Consider the following 7,143-nt stretch of genomic DNA (forward strand, 5'->3'; position numbering starts at 1 on the left):
TCAATTTCTTCAAGTAGATATAGGGCTAACACTGGACTAGTTTCTTAAAGGTGGTTGCAAGATTTAAATGAGCTAATTCACGTAAAGTGTCATTATTATTGTTTGTGTCCCAGGATACCCCACACTTCTCCCTGCAATTTTGTCACCCCAGTTTACAGGCTTCCTGCTATGAGACTGACTCTGCTCTCAGGGCCATCGTCTCCCATTTGGTAGACGTCTAATCAATGTCTTCCGAATGGTTGAGAGTGAGACTATAAAGCCAAGGAAAGAACTCAGGCAAACACCAACATAAACAGACGCAGGAGTCCACAAAGAAGAAGCCCTTTAAGAGGAAGGAGGGACATGAGGGGAGAATAGTTATAACAGCAAAACTGGCTCTGACTGCACTTCCTTCTTTTCTTCTACTTGCTCTCTCTGCTCTCACCACACTGCCCTTCTAGCTAGCCTTGAACATGACAAGCTCATGCCTGTCCCAGGGCCTTTGTACCTACTGTTCCCTTTGCCAATGATACGCTTTCCCCACATATTGAAATAGCGTGTTCTTTTCTTCCATTTGGCCCTTCATTCAAATACCTCCTCAGAGAGGCTTTCCTTATCTGAAATAGCCCCCACTGTGCTCCATAAGCTCCTCGGGCCCCCACTGAGCCCCCTCAGATCCGAAACTGACAGCTCAATGCCAGGCCAGCAGGTCCAACCACAAGTCCCTTCCTGGTCCAGCCTGGGACGTGGCCCCTGTGCCTTCTTTTGCACAGCCAAGAATGAATCAAGTCCTGGTCATTTCTCTCTTGTCACCACCCTTGGTCTCATGCACATGGTTACATAATGAGCTAAAAGCGGTTAAGAACCTAAACCATTTAAAGGACAAGGAGAGAAAGACGAGTGGTGAGTACGAAAGGCTGAGGCATTGAAAATCCAGAATTTTAAAAACTGCATCGCCCCTTGAACATACATTTATTAGAGGACATATCACAGATATCGATTATCCTAATCTCATTCCACATTTCTAGAAGGTACATGTCTAGACGGCTGCCTGAAAGTAAAAGTTCATGCCAAATACAGAAAAAGCAAGTTCCAACACAGGATCAAAAATGCATATTTGGATGGGAAGTTAATGAGGTTTAACTGGAGGCTGCTGCTAATGAAATGCATGCATAAGCCAAATTTCTCTCTTCTTAGGAACCTAAAACACACGGTCTGCACTGTAACTGTTCATTCTCTTGGCAACCCCTTTGCTAAAGATAGGACTAAGGCATTTATTAAAGTAGTCAAGTGAATATAAAAATTGAACCCTCTATATTCCAGGCAAGAAACTTAGATTATCCCCCATGATGATATCTAAACTCAAATCCAACAGAATTGAAAACGGACATTTTTTAAAAGCAGTTCGATTTTCAAAGAGATGAACGTTCCAGAGCTGGACCAAACTCTCATCAGAAAATAATCTTGACAGCATCCAGCGGATGAAGGATATATTGAATGTGCTCGGTTTTGTTTTCACCAGGCTGAAAACCCTGATGCACTAATTTATCTTGTCGTGTTTTGGGTCACATTGCTACAGACCAAGAAACTAATGTGCACTTCGCGGCCAAGTGTATTCACCACTTTAGGGATGGGCGAGGGAGAAGAGTGTGTCAAGGATATATTTAAAACAGCGCAAATTCTAATTGATATATTTACTGAAGTCTAAGTTCCCTTTAAGGTTCTAAAGAGAAACCCATGTAATTCTTAGTTGCCAAAAAAATGATCTGCCACCTTTTGCCTTTAATTAGTGAAATATACTTGCTTTTCAAAAATAATTCACTTCTTCTGACTTCATTTTCTCCAGCTGGGTGCCCAATTAAGCTTTTAAAGCTTCTAGAAATTTATGGAACTGATTATCATGTAAACCTCTTACTGACCGTATCTACAGGACGGCTTGTGAAATCTAACATCATGTAAAAACCAGAAATTAGATCCCTCTAATAGGAAAAGGTGTAAAAATAGGCTTCTGCTAATGAATATGGCTAAAAAACCATCAGAATGTTGAATTATCCCCAAATGGTAACCCAAGAATGACAATGTTATGTGTTAAATGTGCAGCAGGGGCAAGAACAACCTAAATCCCAGCAGAAAATGCTCCGAGTTTAAAAAAAAAAAAAAAAAAAAAGGCCACTAGTATGCAATTTGTAATCTGCTCACAATTTGTTAGGTTCCCAAGCATCAATTGCAAACCCTCAGAGCCACCTGAGTGATCATTTTAAACAGCTTAAATCCCAAGAAAAAGAGACCGACCCCTTTAACCTTGGGAAAATGAGCAGGGGACATCACTGGGCTGAAGAATGAAGCCTCCATGCCAAAGGCCAGCAATTTCGCTCCCAGCAAGTCCTGGCTCGGAGATGTCCCCGCAGAACATTTCCCCACAATTGCTCAGTACCTCCGCGTTTAAAACGCCAAAACTGGATGTTATCACAGCAACTGCTTGCAAGCCAGGGTAAGGGAGGGAAGTCTACCTGAGTTTCTGCCTCCTATAACCCAGTCTCGGCAGCATCTCTGATAAAGGACTAGAGAGAATTGCCTTTTTCCACGTAAGCAGAAATGTTGATAAAAAGGCTTGTTGGCTTCCCCAGCGGCTGGAATTTCTAGCTGAGCCTGAAACCTTCACACTGTGATTTTATTTTCCTTCAGAACTGTACAATGCCTTAAAAATAATAATTAAAAAATAAATATATTTCTTTAACAAAAAAGGGAGAAGGGAATAAAGTCTTCCATTTCCATGTAACTTTTATTTCCAAGCTGGTTATTTTTGTATTAAAAACATATTTTGGTGCATATAATTTAACCCCATAGCATCTGTCAGAAAGACGTTCTCATCTCCAATTTACAGATGGAGAAAGGAGAGAACAGAAAAGTTTAAATAACTTGCCCAAGGTCAGTCAGGGACAAGATATGGAAGGACTGAACGCAGATCTAACTCCAAGCCTCACACCGCCAAAAAAGGACTCAACACCCATATCCCTTCCCCTCGGTGGTCTGAAGCGAAAGGAATTTTACTGGAGTCCCGAAGCTCACAAACACCTAAATTTTAGGCGTTTTGACTCCACCGACTCTTTCTGCAAACGCCCCCTTCCCAGGTTCCAGGCAGCCTCCAACCCAACAGAGCATCGTTCCCCAGCTCCAGGCCAGCGCGCGCTGCAGCGGCTTCCTCCCTTCCAGACGCTCCCGGGAGCCGAACCCCTAAGTTTCCCGGGGTGATGGGACGGTTCCCGGGTCCCGCCCGCCCCCAAGGGCCCCGAGAGCCCGCGACCGCCCGCCGTTACCGTATGCCGTGAGGGAGGCCATCCTGGCCCGCGTCCTGCCCAGGTTGGCCAGGGCGTCGGCGACAGCGGCCGCCTGCGCGCCGCGCCCCTGGACGGCGGGCGCTCGGCCCCGCGATGGCATGCGCTCGGCTCCCGCGGCGCCCGGCCGCCCCGCTCCTGAGCATGCCCAGTCAGCCTGCCGCGGCCGCCCCGGCGAGGTGCCGGCGGCGCGCAGGTACCCCGGGCCGGGTCTCGGCTGCGGGCGCGTGGGGAGCGAGGGCGCAGACCTGCCGCGGCGCTCCGGGTCCCCGCGGGGACTGAACCTGCCGGCGAGGACGCGCGACCCGGAGAGAGGAGGGGCGAAACAGGCGGTGGGAGGTGCCGGGCGGAAGCGCGCGGCTGCCGAGGCCCCACCCGGCTGGCGGCGGGCAGGACCCCGGCTGGGTCCACGCCAAGTCCGGTGCCCCTCGGGGTGGGGGCGGCAGGAGTGATGCGCACAAACGCGGGATCGGGAAGTCCCGAGGGCGCCACGGCTTCCGGGACCTCGAGCCTTCGGCTCCCTTCTTAGGGAAGTTCCACTGGAGAGCGTGCCGGGGGACACGGGGGGTGGGTCCAGGCGCCCGCCACTCTAGGGTGCGAGTCCCAGCCCAGGCGACAGTCTGGAGAAGGGTTTGCCTCCGAGGCCAAAGCCCAAGGAAGAGTGGCAGCTCCGCCTTGAAGACTTTTATTGATGAAGTCCTTGACCGCTAAGTACCGAGTTCTGACCCCAACACTTTACACCTGTCCCAGCAACATCATCCGGTCACCTTTATTCGTGCGTCTATCTCCCCCACGAGGCTGTGACCAGTGTCCTATTCCACTCTGACTGCCCTGCGCCTCGATCAGGTCAGGGCCTCAAAACATTATTTGTTGAATGACTGAATGTCCGAGCGCCTTGCTCACCCTCCCCGGAAGCCCGCCCATCCTATTGTGAGAGTTATTCGTTTGCAACAGGGTCTGGAAAATGGGGAACGGGCGAAAGAGACCGGAGAAGCCACTAGTACCCTCGGGGATGGGGACAAGAGAAAAGGGCATCAGGCGCACCAGAGGCTCTGCAGGTCGCCAGTGCAAAGTCCCGACGGCGCGGTGAGCGCACTTGGGGTTTCCCGGGGCGGGACTGACTGTGCTGGTCGCCGCAGTACCTTGGCCTTGGAAAACGCCAGCGCCCAACGAATCGGGGGGCGATGCTGTCTAGGCTGTTTAACTGCGTTTGGGGTTGTGCCAACTCGGGTGGAGGCACAGAGAGGACAGGAATCTGGCGGGGGCAAAACAGGGCGTTTCTTTAGGAAGCTTCCCGAGCACTGCTGCTCTCGCCACCGCCGCTGCCCTTGGTGCCCGCCGGCCTATCCCACGTGTCGGGCTTTCGCACTTGCCACCTCCCTCCCCGCCCCGCCCCTTCCCTTCCCGCCGTCCGGCTCTCCTGGGAGGGCGGCGAGCTGACCGGTGGGCGAGGCTCTAGGAGGAAATGTCACTTCGTGGTCGGTGGAGACAGGCCAGGAAAAGGGCGAGGCCGCCCTGGGTAGTGGGAGCGCGGGATCTGACAGTTCATTCCCAGTCGGTCAGCCAACTACTGGCAGGTGACCCTTAGTCAAGACCCCCTCTGCGACCCTTCATTTCCCCCATCTGTAAAGTGGCGGTAACCATTGCCAGCGCCGTGCCCACCTCACAGAACGGAGGCAGGGACCAGGTGGGACGCAGACAGTATCATCATCCCTGAGACTCTGTGGGGCTCTGTCTTGGACGCTGCTCCCTGCCTTGAACTTGCCCTCTGAGAACCCCCACCTGCCCCTCCCCCTGGTCCCTCTAACCTCACACTTGCCGGGACCCCACAAAGAACTTGCTGGCCCCAAGTCTCGGGCGATTTGGAAAGCTGCCCTCAGCTCCAGTCTGTGGGAGCCCATCCAGTCCCAGGTGGGCTACAGGGCAGGTCTGGCTTCCTCAGTGCACCCCAAGCCCTCTGATGCCCTTGGCACCCTCTCTGCTCCCACCACCACCCTCCAGCCCCCAGCCCCTCACCCCCACCACTCCCAACCCCTCAGCAATCCAGGCTGGGCACTCTTGTCAGCCTGTCCCACCTCTGGTGCCGGGTCCTGCGCCAGCCCTGAGGCCTGAGCCTGGAGCTGCTCCCTTGAGTCCCCTCTGTGCCCCTGCTGGGACTCAAGGCCATTTGCAAGTTGGTTTTCTTCTCCCTTTGTCTCCACATTTTAGAGCTCAGGTAGAGTCATGAGGAAGGACAATCAAAATGTGTTACAAATTGCACTTTAATTCTTCTTGGCAGCTCTTTCTAATTAGCAGGAACTAAAAAAGTGTCTAATTAATTAACCTCTCTTAAGGCCACCTGAACTTCTGGCCACATAATACCATCCAAGTCCTTGAGATATTCGGTCTCCTCAATAGAATTGAGAAACCTGGGCTCTTGTTTGAGGAATTAATGGACAAATACACCTCATTCCTTCATTGTCAGGTTTGCTAAGAGCCTTGAGGCCCTGTGCTGTCAGGTGAGGCTGAAAGCTTTAAGCAGCCTCCCTGTCTCCTGGTATGAAGCAGGAGGGGTTGGACTCCCTCCCTCACATTGAGAAAAACAGGCCAAAAAAGAATTATGATACTGTGATGAAGCATAGGCTGGTAAAGACGCCTTGCAAGGACCAAGAGGGGTCTGTCTTTGTAGTGTTCACAGATGACTTCACCAAGGAAATGACACTTGAAAGATGAGGTCCAGGATTTGTGTTGTTGCCAGTAAATTTCTTAAAGACAAGCTTGTCATTCAGATTTTCTTATGTTTTATTCATTCACCATGTCTTCAGGAGTAAAATATGAACTGTCACAACCTTGATGAAAGCTGTGTTCTAAATCTTTCCAGGAAAATGCCTGTTTCAGATGATAGATTGAGGATAACTAGTTCTCCTTCACTTTTCAGCATGCTCTGAACTTGAACTATTTGACGTATTATTAACTGCTCTGAACATGATTATATTGCATTTGACACTGGAAGAGGCCAACTCTCTGTGATTAACATTTTTTGTGATTAATAATTAATAACTTATTTTAAGTTTGTAGTTTAGTAACTACTCTACAAATACTCATTCTTTAAAACGATTGCATCTGAAAAGTAATTTCATTTTCATCAACTTGACTTAGAATGTGATCCATTATTTAAGATTTAACAAATTGAAAGCTTTTAAATAACTAATTTCAACGATGGAGCATTATAGCTACATAACAGATCCATTTTTATAACAAAAAGGGCTCACTTGGATCTCTGCTATCATTTGCTACACCTGAAAAAAACAAGTAGATGAAATAATTTTTGTTCTTCAAAATTAACAAAATTTTGTTCTTCAAATTATATAAAGCAGTTAGCCCCTAACAGTTAAATTTTGGAGATTTAAATGGAAATGTTGTAAAGTCCTCAAAATAGCTTTGTGAAAAATAAAACCCAATAACTTAAAATGTCAAGGAAGTAGATACATCAAGTTAATATGTTTTAGGACTTTAATGTTTATAACACATTCCTATAAAACTTGACAGATTTGTAACAATGAATAAAGTTTCTGTATTTATTCTTAATAAAGTGTACCTGAATTCTTAATATACATATTAAGCACTTGTCAAGTGCTATAATACACATAGTCTTAATATTAAGACTAATGAAATAGATACTATCCTGATCATCATTTGACAGGAAAACTGAGCCACAGAGTGGCTAATTAACTGTTAGTAAGGAATGGATCCAAGCTTTGAAATCAGAGTCTAGAGCTCATAATATCCCACTTCCAAATGTTGCTGAATGTACATAAACTACCTGATTGTTTTGCCCTATATATCTTCT

This window comes from Hippopotamus amphibius, chromosome 7 (assembly GCF_030028045.1).
Source record: "Hippopotamus amphibius kiboko isolate mHipAmp2 chromosome 7, mHipAmp2.hap2, whole genome shotgun sequence".
Taxonomy (NCBI): Eukaryota; Metazoa; Chordata; class Mammalia; order Artiodactyla; family Hippopotamidae; genus Hippopotamus; species Hippopotamus amphibius.